The sequence below is a fragment of the Capsicum annuum genome, chromosome 11 (assembly GCF_002878395.1).
Source record: "Capsicum annuum cultivar UCD-10X-F1 chromosome 11, UCD10Xv1.1, whole genome shotgun sequence".
NCBI classification, from domain to species: domain Eukaryota; kingdom Viridiplantae; phylum Streptophyta; class Magnoliopsida; order Solanales; family Solanaceae; genus Capsicum; species Capsicum annuum.
In genome coordinates this window covers 206,792,039-206,807,294 of record NC_061121.1, presented here as the reverse complement: position 1 = coordinate 206,807,294, position 15,256 = coordinate 206,792,039, and the positions used below count along the sequence as shown (strand labels likewise).

Below are 15,256 nucleotides of genomic sequence, written 5' to 3'. Positions count from 1 at the left end.
TTATATTTAGACAGTTTGCAGATTCCAGCCAATAAATGATGAGTCCTCCTACCTCGGTGACTTAAGTTTATGTAATACCCCAAAAAATCCAAACTAATATTAGCGCCATGTTTCAAGATCATGCATGGTAAATCATCATTATTTTATAGTTTTATGAGCAAGTTAAATATATATTAAGTCTTTAAATAATTCCCAGCTATCAGATGAATCCAGACATTCCTTATCGATTGAATTCTTGGGAAGGAAATTGCCATAGTCAACTTTAAACGAGCATATCTCTCATTATATTATGAATTTTTGAGCTTATGAGCCACCAACAGATCGATAATTGAATTGTATTTCCAACGATACCAATTCCATCTAAATCCAATAATGGAGTAAAAAGCTATGCCCATTTTACTCCAGCATGTCATCCTGGAAACTGAGTGACGACATTTCTGACGACTTATCACATTTTTGACGATATTTCTGATGACTTATCACATTTTTGATGACTTATCACATTTTTTATGATATTTTTGATGACTTATCAGCCATGTTGTTAGGCTTAGACAGAAACCCAAAACTTCTAGCTCTCAGGTGACGACCTGGGCAGACGGGCTAGCATAGATCTGACGGTTTATCAGCCCATGTCATCAGCTGATAATTTTAGCAATTGGGAGGTAATTTAGTGAAGGTATTTGGGTCTTTTTCCCTCACTCTAAACACAGTATTAAAGACTTGAGAAGGCTATTATCCCATTATTTTCTCATTCTCCTCAAGAACAAGAACATTCTCTCCTAAAGGGGTTAAACCCAAGTCAAGAAAAATTAAGAACAAGCCTAAGTATTTCTTCAACAACCTTCAAAAAATATTAGATCTCTTTCAATATCAAACGTTAAGGTATGCGTAGTGTTCATCCATGGATCCCTTTCATCCATGGAGCTTAAGAATCAAGTTTTAAAATTATGAATTGTGATTATCTTGTTGTGGTATGATTATATTCATGTTGATGGTTGTTATTTGGTATCTTGATGTATTTTCATGATGTATGTGAGCATGTTAGTTGAAATCCATTAATTTGGGTGGCTTAAGATTGTTAAATTGATAAGTATACCTTTGCCCAAAGTTGTGCATGTAAGGTGTTTGATAAAATGCCTAGAATGATAGAAATCATGTATTATAGCTTAGGGATGAACTATATGATAAATTCATGCTTGTCTATTATGTTCAAAGGACTCATATGTTGTTGTGCAATTTATGTGTTAGTGAAAAATACATGATGATTGGAGAATGGATTCATAGTGTGTCTATATGCATTCCATGTTATGTACAAGATCATGATTGTGAAGTACCACATGAGTTATCCCCCAATTATTATAATATGAACTAAATTTTAGTTCTTTCTTCTTTTGTGCTCTATCTTGATTCTGATTGGTATTTGGTAATCTAAATTAATATATGTTCCTCTTTCTTTTGTCCACATATGGTGACTACTAGAGTGAACGGAGTCAGAGCCGCCAATGGGTATCTAATGATCGAAATTGATATCTGTTCCTCTTCATTCTCATTGACATTTGTAGTATTTTGGTACAATGACTTTCATATTTTAGGATATTATTTAGTTGTTTGATTATTTTCATAGGGTTATCGCTAGATTGTTAAATATATTATCTTATTAAGGCAAAATATCTATTTTCCTTATTTTGGGCTAAATATTGTATTTTCATATTTTTGGGGTTAGATGGTTCACCTACCAAGAGTTAGTGTGAGTACCACTCATGACATATTGAGTCGTGAAAGATTGATTTTTTCACATCTATTTTATCAAGTGCCTTACACATAATTATATTACATGCTAGTGAGATCCAATTCTTTGATATTCTCTATCTTGTTATTGTGAAAAGTAGAATTCGAGTAGAAATAGATTTGAGAAGATTGAATGAACAGCTTGAGAGCTATTTAGATTGAGTGTTTGACGAACATAATAACAAGGGTTTTGAAGAGTATTAGAAGGTTGAATTCATGAAGTTCATCGAAGAATAGGAATTGAATTCTTAAAATCTTAGAGTCAACAATCTTATTAATGAAGAGACATACCGATCAGTTTGTAAAGATATTTATAATGAAAAAGAAGTTATAACACACATGATTTGAGCAAAAATAGAGAAGATTAATGTGTGAGAAGATGATAACACATTTGAGGCTTTTAACTAAGAATAATTGCAAAGTCTTAAGTAATTTTTGTTGTTTTTGATTGTTTTATCTTTGATTTTGCAGTGGAAGTCAAGATGCAAGAGAACCAACAATGATGGAAGTAAAAGAGTGAAAATATGAAGCAAATAGAAGAGAAGTGTGGCTGATGATATTTTTTGATAAGTCGTCAGCACTCTGATAAGTTATCAGCTTCATCATCAGCCTTAAATAGAGAATGGGATTCAACTGGAAGAAGTGACGACAACATATGATAAGCCGTCAGAGTTGTGACAAGCCGTCAAGATCATCGTTAGCCTAAGGCAGAACATGAGAGCTGAAGTAAATCATCGACGACATCTGTGATAAGTCATCAAAGATCTGATAAATCGTCATGCTTCATCGTCAGCCTAAGGTAATGAATGTCAAAAGCGAAGAGAAGCTAACGACATCTGTGATAAGTTGTCAAACTCCTGATAAGGCGTCACAAAATGTCGTCACCTGTCTGAGGAATTACTGAACTCTGTGATTTTATTTCCATAATTAGGATGAAGTATTTAAAGCATATGTTTGGGTTTTCTAATTATAAAAGGAGACTGAACATATTGGGAGGAGGAACATATTGGCTGGTGCTCGATATTCTGGACTTGAACTTCACGTGTTTGCTCTCTAGTTTTTGAAACAAGTTTACAATTGACTTTGAAGAGATTATCATTAATATTTTGGGGTTTCTACTTTGATCTAATCTTAGAAACATTCGTTGCTATTCATCTTGATGTAAGTTTATCTTTCAAATTATGAATTCAACTTGTTGCATCGATTAATACATTATGAATGGCTAAATCCCTTTAACCAAAATTATGGGATCTATGGGTTAGGTCTTGGAAAGTTGCTAAGTGTTCAAGATTCTAAGATAATTCCGAGCTTTTAATTATTGTCTATTGGTTGCAAACGATAGATAGCACCTGCTTTGATTTGCTTGAGATATGAAATCAACTATAGTAGGAAGTGAATTAATGACAGGGACTTGGAAGCTACCAACCTTTCGTTTAATAATTGACGCTATAATAAGGTTAATTAACCTGAGGTAAAGTTTGGTTCGTGAATATAAATTCCTTAAGTTTGAGAGGATTAGGTAATTAAATGCTTAAGTAGGTCGAGAGACATTTAGGCATAACTTCGATAAAGACAATCTGTTGTTCCTACCTATCGTCAGAATCTTGATTTACTATTAGTATCTGTCAAGTACCAAAATACATAGTGAACATAATTCTGGTTTTCCATAAACTCTTGATTACAAATACTGAAACTAAAGTGACCAATCATTATTTGCTAATCTCTAAAACCCCTATTTTATCTTTTCATAACAGTTGTTTGAATTCAACTTGTAGCTATAGTTTCAAATTAGTTTAATCACAACTCACATTGGTCCATATGGATTCGACCCCAACTCCAAAAGTTGGGTAAATATATTGATGATGACCGTCTTGCACTAAATTAACGTGTGAGTTGAGCGTTATCAAAAATGGCGCTGTTGCCGGGGAACAATTTGGCATATTGAGTTGATTTGAAATTTTAGTTTACTTTCTTGAATTCAAACTTGTAAATATTTATTTAATTTATTTTTTATTTTCTTTTATTTTTATCACACCTTTCTTGAGATGTCAGCCTGGATAGATACTTTTTTTAGTGATGACGATTCTTGTTATTATTGTGGGGGACCATAATTTAAGGATTGCTGTCCAGATTTACCTGGAAGTGCATGGACCAGACCTTCACAATATGATGCGGATACTGTCCTACTTACTGTAACTTGGTGTTTGGCTTATGGTCAAAGTGATCATACTGAAGATATGTGTGTTGTCACGATTCAAGCGAACAAATTGATGAAACAAATTTTAGAGAATCAAGAACAGCTGTAGGCAGAGCTAAAAGAGTTACCACTCTCACCATGTTTACAGTGGCTCAACAAAGAAGAATATGCAGAGGACATTAGCCAATTTAAGGAGAAAACTCAAGAATCGTAACCACTCAATTGTCATCTTGATCTTGAGACAGACATTGAGAAGGTGAATAAAAGTGAGTGTAAAGTAGATAGTGTAAATTTTGAAGTAGAATTAGTTGGGCCTCACTCAAAGCATTTTTGCATATTATGTTTAGATGATATCTTGTCTGTGGAATCATCTAAAATAGTGGAAGAGTGTGAAGATGAGGAACAATAATCTTATATTCTTTATTTTACACTTGATAAACAACATAAAAACATACCTCACTTTAAGGCCGAGTGGTTTACCACGCTCAATCCATTATTCGACTTCTTAATTTTTGTACCACCCCCTATGATCGAGGTAAAAAGATGGACTCTTAGTTGAGGGTGAAATTTATATCCTCAAGGTGAATGAAAAAACTGAGTTGGGTCATGCCGCAACACTAAATTAGGCACTGTTTGGGAGGCAACCCAAGGTATATTTTTGTTTGTATTCGTATTATGTGATTGACATCATATCTTTGCACCCATGGTGCCACAGGTATGTTTCTAACTCTCTTATTTTGGTTTGACTCATTGGGGACATTGTATGATTTTAAGTTGAGGGTGGGGCTACTTGTGGGTGTTGATGTCCTCTTGGGGTTTTTATTGTTGTGCCCTTTTTCTCCGGAGTCTTGTTCCTAGTAGAGCCGGCATGTTTAGACGTATTTTGATTTGTTATAAAATGTTGTAGTTAACTAGGAGAAATACAAGTACCTTAGGCAGTTAACATGTTTTGTTGATTTTTGAATTAACATGTTTTGTTGATTTTTGAACACCTCTCCAATGGTCTGTTTTATAACTGTGTGATATGCATTTAGGTGTGATCACTGTGCATCTTGTTATGGCATTAGTACTAGTGACATGATATCCATTGCTAAATAATTGCACGAATCAAATGGGTAGTAGCTTGTGATGTACCTTTATGCCATGTATGTGTGGGGATACTACCTAGTTCTCATTGTGTGTTAAATCCAGAACTTGCCTGATTAATCTTGCCTTGGTTGTAGGATAGCGGTTAGGAAAGGATCATAGGCCGTTGTTAATATTAGTCCACTTTTAGCCTAAATGACCTTCCATAAGTAAATAATATCCCTTGATCCTAATTTTGAGCCTAAATGCCTATTCTTTTTATTATACCTATCACCTTCCCATTTGTATCACAATGAACTTGTTTTGGCCCTGGTCCTCTTTGGACACCGTGCACCTTGACTTAGGCAAATGGCCTAAGTTGAGGGTGGCTATTATAATGGTGCGTGATGTAAAATGAGTATGAATAAAAAAAGTGTAAAAGAAAAGAATAAAAAGCTGAGTGTGGTGGAAAAGAGCAAGAAAAGAAAAGTTGTGAAAAAAAAGAAGTGATTGTAGAAAAGAACCGCACCCATCCTGAATAAGTGTGATCGAGAAAAGAGAAGAATATAAAAAGGCTAATGAGTGAAACCCCAAAAGATACTGTAGTGTCAAAGAGGCTTAGTCACCTTAAATATCATCAAGTATCATACCAGCCCCTATCCTACATTACAAGCCTAAAAGAAGACCTACAGTGATCCTAGCTGAGCTGTCTGAAAGTCTTGTTAATAAAAATAAGGGAAAGCCTATGGTATTTGGCATACATTGATTGGAATTTCATTCTGAGAGTGAGTGTCTAGTGATTGTCCCCATGGTTACATATGTAATGTCTGATATAAGTGAAGTGGGACTTCTTTGTTGTAAGGGAACACTATTTACGTTGCTAGTTGCTAACTTGTTTGGATAGTGTAATCTTGGTACAAGCATGGTTGTTATTGCTAAATTGATGCCATATATTGATTCCTGTGTGTCACGTTATTGCTCTTCAATAACATACACATTTGTTTGTAAATTGATTGACCTTGGAGATGGTGAAGATGTTTTGAGATTATATGGATGGTTGACTGTTGAACATACTTTGTATTCTCTAGGTTGTGTTTTAGTTTCTTGGGGACAAGCAATTGTTTTAAGTTGAGGGTGTTGATGTGTGAGCAGATGCTAACACATTTGAGGCTTTTAGCTGAAAATAATTGCAAAGTCTTAAGCAATTTTTGTCATTTTTGATTGTTTTATTTTTGATTTTGCAGTGGAAGTCAAGATGCTAGAGAAGCAACAATGATAAAAGTAAAATAGTTGAAATCTGAAGCAAATAGAAGAGAAGTGTGGCTGATGACATTTCCGATAAGTTGTCAGCACTATGATAAGTTATCAGCTTCATCGTCATCCTTAAATAGAGAATGGGATTCAACTAGAAGAAGTGACGACGACATATGATAAGCCGTCAGAGTTATGATAAGCCGACAAGATCGTCGTTAGCCTAAGGTAGAACATGAGAGCTGAAGTAAATCATCGATGACATCTGTGATAAGTCATCAAAGATCTAATAAGCCATCACGCTTCATCGTCAGCCTAAGGCAGGGTATTTCAAAAGCGAAAAGGAGCTGACGACATCTGTGATAAGTCGTCAGATTCCTGATACGGCATCACAAAATGTCGTCACCTGTCTGAGAAATAACTGAACTCTGTGATTTTGTTTCCATAATTAGGATTAATTATTTAAGGCATATGTTAGGATTTTCTAATTATAAAAGGAGGCTAAACATATCGGGAGGAGGAACATATCGGCTGGTACTCGATATTCTGGACTTGAACTTCACGTGTTTTCTCTCTAGTTTTTGATACAAGTTTACAATTAACTTTGAAGAGATTATCATTAATATTTTGGGATTTCTACTTTGATATAATCTGAGAAACTCTCATTGTTATTCATCTTGCTGTAAGTTCATCTTTCAAATTATGAATTCAACTTGTTGCATCAATTAATACATAATGAGTGGCTAAATCCCTTTAACCCAAATTATGGAATCTATGGGTTAGGTCGTGGTAAGTTGCTAAGTGTTCATGATTCTAAAGGTGATAGGACTCCTTGATAATTCCGAGGTTTTAATTATTATCTATTGTTGCAAATGATAGATAGCACCTGTTTTGATTTACTTGAGATAAGAAATCAACTATAGTAGGAAATGAATTATTGACAGGGACTTGGAAGCTACCAACCTTCCATTTAATAATTGACGTTGTAACAAGGTTAAGTAACCTGAGGTGAAGTCTGGTCAGTGAATATAAATTCCTTTAGTCCGAGAGGATTAGGTAATTAAATCCTTAAGTAGGTCGAGAGACATTTAGGCATAACTTCGATAAAGACAATCTGTTGCTCCTACCTATCTTGAGAATCTTGCATTACTATTAGCATCTGTTAAGTACCAAAATCCATAGTAAACATAATTCTGGTTTTCCATAAACTCTTGATTACAGACATTGAAACTAAAGTGACCAACAATTATTTGCTAATCTCCAAAACCCCCCATTTTACCTTTTTGTGGCAATTGTTTGAATTTAACTTGTAGTTATAGTTTCAAATTAGTTTAATCGCCACTCACATTGTGTCCTGTGGATTCGACCCCTACTCTAAAAGTTGGGTAAATATATTAACGACGATCGCCTTGCACTAAATTGACGTGTAAGTTAAGCGTTATCAAAGATCCATATTAACGAACTTCCACACAAGATGTTCTATATGGCACAAAATGTATCGCCTAAACATTACGAAGTTAATTGGAGCTTCAAAGAGATTGCTCAAAATTAAACCCAAATCTACAACTAATAAACAATGAATAAGAAAATAGATTGAGCACTTTAACAGGACTCCTAGGAATTTTATTGTAAGAAATCATTCATGGAAAAAACATCAATTTATATATTGTTTAGTGGTTCATAAATATGTTCCAGGAGGCTCTCTCGTATCGTATCTATGAAAAAATAATATCAAGAAGTTGTCAATGAATTTTGAAATTCAAAAAGCATTAGATGTTGCAAGATAGTTGAGTTACCTACACTCTAAGAAAATTATTCATCGAGATGTAAAGGCTACAAATTTAATTATTAAAAAGGAAAAAAACTAAAAATTATACTCTTTGAGTTTGTTGAGTTAAGGCTTCATGTTTGATTAAGGTGACTGTCAAAATTGGCACCGTAGGCTGCATGATTCCTAAGGTTCTTGCCATTTTATCACATGATCATAAACGTCATCATGTCTATAATTTAAAAATTTATTTGTGGGAGATGTACTATTTTTTATTTCATATGGTTGATAAAATTCTCTCGCATGCTCATCTATGTACAAGAGTAGAAAGCCTAAAATACCTAACAGTACTAGTCTAAGTACTTTGACCAATATAATGAAGCAATGTTGAGATGCACACCCAAAAAAGAGGCTAGAGATGCAAGAGGTGGTGCTCATGTTGGAAGTTATCGACATATCTCAAGTTGCACAAAAGAAACCTCCCAATTTTTTTTGTTTCACAAGACCAAAAGGATTATAATATGCAATGGATTAGATTTGCCAATTATAAATCGTATATGTTTGGGATCATTGTTTTTGTTAGAATCATTCTTTTAAGTTTTGGGGGAAGAGAAACATTTTATTAATCTCTACCAAACAACTTACAATACAAAACATAAAAAATGTGTGTGCCACGAACTTGCAAATATGAAATATGTCACTATTTTTTAGAAATAAAATGACTAGCATTAATAAAGTATTTAGATTTTACTACTTAAGTTCAAAAATATATTTAGGTATATGAATTTTTGAAATTTGTTACTAGGGCTTCAACCGTCATTACCTTTTATTTTGTTGTTCTTTATTTGTTTATTTATTTTTAAATTATATTAAATAAAGAGATTTAGTTTATCCTTGTATGTATCATTCATTGTCCTTTATTTAGTTTATCCTTGTACATTGCATTCATTGATAATTGATCTACTATATTCACGATTTAAAAGCTTTTATTCAAGGGGAAAGGGCATGGGCTGGCCATTTTGAAAAGAAATGGCCAGCCCTTTTAAAAGTTGGACATGGGTAGCCAGTCGCCCCAATTTAATACCCCTAAATATCCATTTGGCCCAAAACTATTTCTTACACATTAAACGGCCCAAAACTTATCTCTTACACATTAAAGACCCCTTTCAACGGCTAGTTACTGAACTTTCTCAAATTTTCTTCTCTTTGTTTCATAAATTTTCTTCTCTTTGCTTCATAAATCTATGTTTTTGGCAATTCTTGCATTGTATGGACATGAAAAAAATGGGTAGTAAAAGCAAGCTTAAATTAGCTGGTAAAGGGGTTAATTTTAACCTCAAATTTATTGTTCGAGATGATGACTTTACCGAATCTTCATATATATTGTTGCAGTTGAAGGACTGTGCTAGTCCTTCAAACGTGAAGAAGAAGAAAATTGATAGAATAGAGTCTCAACCTAAGAGCAAATCTATGTCGAAAAGTCCTTCTTCATCTCATAGGATAACTCGGTCAAAGAGTCAGAGATTTTTAGGTACATGCAGAGATGAAGAAAAGAATATTTCAAAAGGAAAGGAGAAGGTTGATGAACCTGTGTTTGTTAGTGCAAAGAAAAAAAAGAAATGAAATAGGAAAAAAAATGGTGAAGATGCTGGTGCATCGTCAAAGAAAAAATGCAAGGTTTTAGATTAACTTGCCAAACGAAATTATAGTTTACCAGATCTTGAGGTATTCTATTTTTTATGCAAATATAATGTATTTTTTTTGTATATTTTTGCAATGTGAGACCTTACTTTGTATGCTGTTGTTATTGTAGTTGTTTTGTGCAATGTAATGCATAGTGTTAATGTATTTAAAAATATATATTTTTTTTTAGGTTTGGGATTCTGTTGTTCAACCAAGTGATTATTACATGACTAATGTTTGTGTGTATACAAATTGCTCGATTGTGAATGAGCTGAAAGATAAGTTGACTAAGGTGCAACTTGATTTGTTCAAAAACACTTGCTTTGAATATTTTTTAGATTTGCCACCTATTTGCATTCAGAATTATTTGGTACATAGCATGTTTCTTAGGGAAGTTTTGTCTAGCCGAAGTGATGAGATATGGATTTAAGTGAACGAGAAAATGATGCGATTTGGTCTATCAGAGTTTGCTGTTGTAAGTGACTTAAAGAGTACAGGTGATGTTACATTAGCATGTAATTTGAGCCAGTCTAGTCGCCTTATGGACTTGTATTTTCCAAATCAATCCAAAGTTACAAAGCTTGAGCTAAAAAAATTTCTTGGGAAAAAAATGCCAATCTGATGGGGACGCGTTGCATATTGTCATTCTTTACTTCATTTATAGTTTTCTGTTTTCTGTTTTCAATTACGTATGGTGACTTCATAAATAAGGATGACTTTTTGTTGGTTAAGTCTGGTCAGTTTGAGATATTTCCCTAGGGAAAGTTGTGTTTTCATGATATGCTGGATTCAATGAAGTACCAGGTTTATAAGCGAAAGTCTATGTATCGGTATGGTGGTTTCCCTTTGACATTCCAATGTTGGTTTTATGAATGTTGTCCATATACAAACAATAAACTTGTTGTTCGAGTGGGAGATAGTGTGCCCCGGGTACTTAATTGGTCAATGACGGTAAGACCAAACTACAGGAAGGTGAAGTTTTCTTTTAGTGATATACATCGTTAGCAGGTACTTATACTATTTGTATTTATATATATAGTCTTTTGCTTATACTATTAATTTATTTTTTAAAACTTTTAAATTTTTGTTTGTTTGTATAAGTGGTTTTAACCAATATTGAACCAATTTGTATTAAGAAGAGCATTCTTCAGTTGCCTTTTTTTAGCCTGTACCGCAAAAGGAACATGTTTTATTCAAGAAATGTGATGGTTCATCTGATCCAAGTAAAGAACATATGAGAGAAGACAGTCCTGTGAATTCTCAAAACTGAGTTGAAACTTTTACGAACTGACTTGAATTTGGTATGTTTAAGTGTTTTAAAAGTTTAATATCACCTTTTTATAGTTGAGTATTATGACAAATTGATGTTTTTTTGTTTTCCATTTTGAAAATGTTCAGCTAAAGGATGAGGTTTTGTCGATGAAACAGTTGATGACATCATCATTTGACCTAATTTTTAAAGCACTACATATAAATGAGGGTTCTAAGGTATTTGTCTTGTTGTTTTGTTTTTGGTTTATAAGACTTTTATATAGTTTTATACTAATATTTTTTTGTTGAACTTTTTAAAACAGTCTACCGAGTATCACAGTGGTCATAATGTGGGGCTTAAAAATGATGATACACATGCAGGAAATCCTATAGGGGTTAATTTGTATGACAATGTGGGATGGTAAAATGATGGTACACCTAAGGTTTATCACGTAAGTGATAATGTGGTTGATGGTGTCAGACAAAAAAATGATGGTGTTAGGAATTGTATTGATGTAGAAGCTGGGAATAAACTAAGTGCTAATCTAGTTGATGATGTTGAAAAAGAAAATATTGATATAGGTGATCACATTGATGTAGTAGCTGGAGATCACCTAAGCGATAACATTGTTGATGATATTGGAAAACAAACTGTTAGTGTAGGTGATCGTATTGATACAGATGCAGGTGATAGACCTATTACAGGTGATAAATGGAGTACATTTGCAAATTTTGATTTTTTAAAATTTAAACCAAGTGGTAATAAGATTAGAGAGGAGGTTAAAAATAGTTTTGAGGATAGTTGATAGGATTTTCCTGATTATGAAGTATCAAAGTTTACTCAACTAATTTCTTAGGAGAATATACAGTATATGAAAGATTTGGTTGAGAATAGTCAGGAAATTGATTGGTCAGTTGTTCCGGACAGTGAAATCTCCAATTATACTCAACCTGATAAAATTGGTGAACATTCTGTGATTAAGAAAGCTGTTGGGAAGATTGATACAAATATAGGCTCTACAAGTGTTGCATTGGTGGCTACAGAAGTTCTTGTTGATGTTGGAAGCGTAAGAAAAAATGTTGATGATACTTCTATAGGTGATAAATCAATTGTCATCTTAGATGACACACCGGTTGTCCCTCGTAGAATAAGAAAACCAGCTGCAATATGTGAATCACTATACGTGTCCAAGTTTGATTCAGGTTGTAGCAACGTTCAAGGTCAACCAACCAAGTGCATAGATAAAGGACCTTCAAGAAAACACATCTTCAGTATCAAACATTCATTTACCATAAGTATTATAGAGCCATTTCTTGATATGAAGTTGTTGTCTTCATTCAACAAGTTTGTTGATAAGTCATTACAACTTAATTCAAAGTAAGTATTTTCTTTCTAAATTTTTGTAGCTTAAATTTTTATCATTTTTGTGTCATAACTAATATATTGTGTCATGCTTTTGTTACAGTCCTGTTTATTCGAAATTTGTTTATAATCTGGCAAATGCCTTTGACTTTGGTGTTGTCACGATTAAAATAAAAGAACGGTTTTACACGCTTGGATATGCAAGAGTACCTTTAACTGATTTAGTAAGTCTATTATCCATCATGGTTTGCTAGTTTTGTAGTACTGAAATATTCTTTATTGATTCTGACAACGTAATGTAGTTTATTAAAATGATCTTTTATCTTTACTTTTCAGCATATTGATGTGTTTTTTCACTACTTTCGAAAGAAAACAAAGTACACTCTTTTGGATAGTGTAAGTTCATTCACAACAACTGATTGTTGGTTTAATTGCTTGATACAAAGTTTGTACTCAAAGTTTTTAGGTAAGAGGAAAGATGTTGCCGTTTTAAAGAGGACAGTGAAATTGTTGAGTATATCCTCAGATATGTTATGAAGTGTAATGTGTCGTGGTATTCTGTTGATAATATTTTGTTCCCGATAAATATTTCTGAGAACTTTCACTATATTTTTTATCGTCTGTCTTTTCAAGACCAATGTATTTATGTTTATGATTCAATGTGTGGTGCACGATATAGACGTGTTGCTGATAAAGCTGTTTTAGCATATTTAGAATTGATACCAAACTTGCTTTCTTCTATTGATTTTAGGGACAAAAGAAGTGATGGAATTCCAGATGCTGACTCGTTTGATATTTGGATGGTTGATGGATTGCCAACTCAAAAGAACACGTAAATTAGTACTAAAAAGCTAATATTATTGCTAGTTTTTCACTTTTTTTCTTTTTGATTATTATACTCATTTAGGAATATTATTGCTGCTTTTCCAGAGTACACGATTGAAGGCGTTAAAATTCCTGCAAGTTTAGATGATATTGATAGCATACGAAGTCGATATGGTGCATTACTGTGGCAATATAGAAAGACAAAACAAAAACAGCGTGCAATCAGCGACGATGAATCTACTAGAAGACTGAAAAAAAAACTTAACTTCTAAAGCAACAATAGTTTAGGATAACTTGCAAGTGTAGTTTTTGACATATTTTGAAGTTTTTGATATACTGTTGGAAGTGTTTACTTGGTGTTTTTTATGGGATACAGTTGCCTAGTTTTCATTTCTATTTTTGATATACTATTGGAAGCGTTTCATTGCTTAGTTAATAGTAAACTAGCTGGTCTTGCAATTGGTTTTATTTGAAGATCCTAATTCAAATGCATCTGGGGTTTCTGTATATTTCCTTTCATTGAAATAATGATATTGTTTGTACTTTCTCTTTAGTATTATTTGGATTAGTCATATCTTAGTTGCTGCAGCAGAAAGTATAGTAATTTTCATACTTTGCCAAATTAATTTGCCACAGAGCGGCTTAGTTAAACTGTTACTGCCCCATATGTTTAAATTCTTTCATTTAATATATGGAGGTGGTGATAATTGTGATTGGTGATATATCGTAGTGACTGATGGTAGTGATTGTCGCGTAGTGATTTGTTGCTATTGTGGTTTGGTTGCTTAGTCCTCTCATAATGTTTTCTATGTTGTACAGTTCATCTAGCAAAATGGAGATACCATCCTCTTCAATTTTATGTAGTGTCTTTGTTATTATTTTGGTTCTACTTCTACCAAATACATTAGTGGCTGAACCAAGATCTCATACAATCAAGATCATATATGGAACTCAACTCAAGATTAATACGATGAGTTTAGTCCTAAATTTTGTTGGAGTTGTGGAAACTATAAGCCAATAAATGAGAACTAGAGATATGGAGTTGTAGTTACGGGTACTGGACCGGATGCTAACTATAGACTTGCCCAATGCTATGTTGATCTTTCCTTACTCGACTGTTCCTTGTGCACTGAAGCGCGAACGATTTTGCCCCAGTGCTTCCCTTATAACGGAGGGCAAATTTATCTTGATGGTTGTTTTATGTGAAAGGAGAATTACACTTTCTATGACCAGTATATAGGTCCATAGGACAGGTATGTATGCGGAAACAGGACCAAAACGAGTACATTGTTCCCATAGAATGCTAGGAGAGCTGTTCAGCAAGCAGTATAAAATGCACCAAGTAATAATGGATCCGCACGTGCTCAAGTGTCAGTGCCTGGTTCTTCCAATAATACAGCTTACGTCCTCGCTGATTACTGGAATACGTTGAGCGCAAACTCCTGTACAACATGTTTGCAAAATGCATCTGCCTCTATGTTGGGATGCTTATCTTGGTCAGAAGGTAAAGCTTTATCCATTGGATGTTTCATGAGGTATTCTAATACAAATTTTATCAATGTTATTTTTACCAGTGAAGGCTCGTCATCAATAGGTACTTCCAACCTTTTTTTTAGTCCTTGTTTGCCTGTGATTTATAGACTGAATACGTAATTTCAAATCACCTTATTGCAGGAAAAGTTGTAGTCATTGTCATTGTTGTTAGTTCCATTATCGTTTTGGGAGTAGGTTCTTTCATTGGTATTGGTGTCTGGAAGAACAAACAAATCCAGAAGAAGAGGAAAGGTAAATACTTTTGTGCCAAAATCAGTTAGAGAAGTTATTAGGATATTGATGATGAACAGATATACCTTACGATATGCACACACAACTGTACCGAAGGCAAGTTTATAGTATTAATTGGCATTATGGCTTACTCGTGCTTTTTTTCCTGGGAAATTCGATCTTGTTAGGTGCAAATGATGCTGAGAAACTAGTGGAGATCCTTCATGACATCAACTTGAACTTCAAGTATTCGACACTTGAAAAAGCCACGGGATCATTTAATGAGGCCAACAAGCTCGGG

General features: G+C 33.7%; 1 pseudogene; it reads left to right on the top strand.

Annotated features, from left to right (window-relative positions):
* The first annotated feature begins 14,023 nt into the window (after positions 1 to 14,023).
* The window catches only part of LOC124888555, a 2,526-nt pseudogene continuing 1,293 nt past the window's right edge, over positions 14,024 to 15,256 (top strand).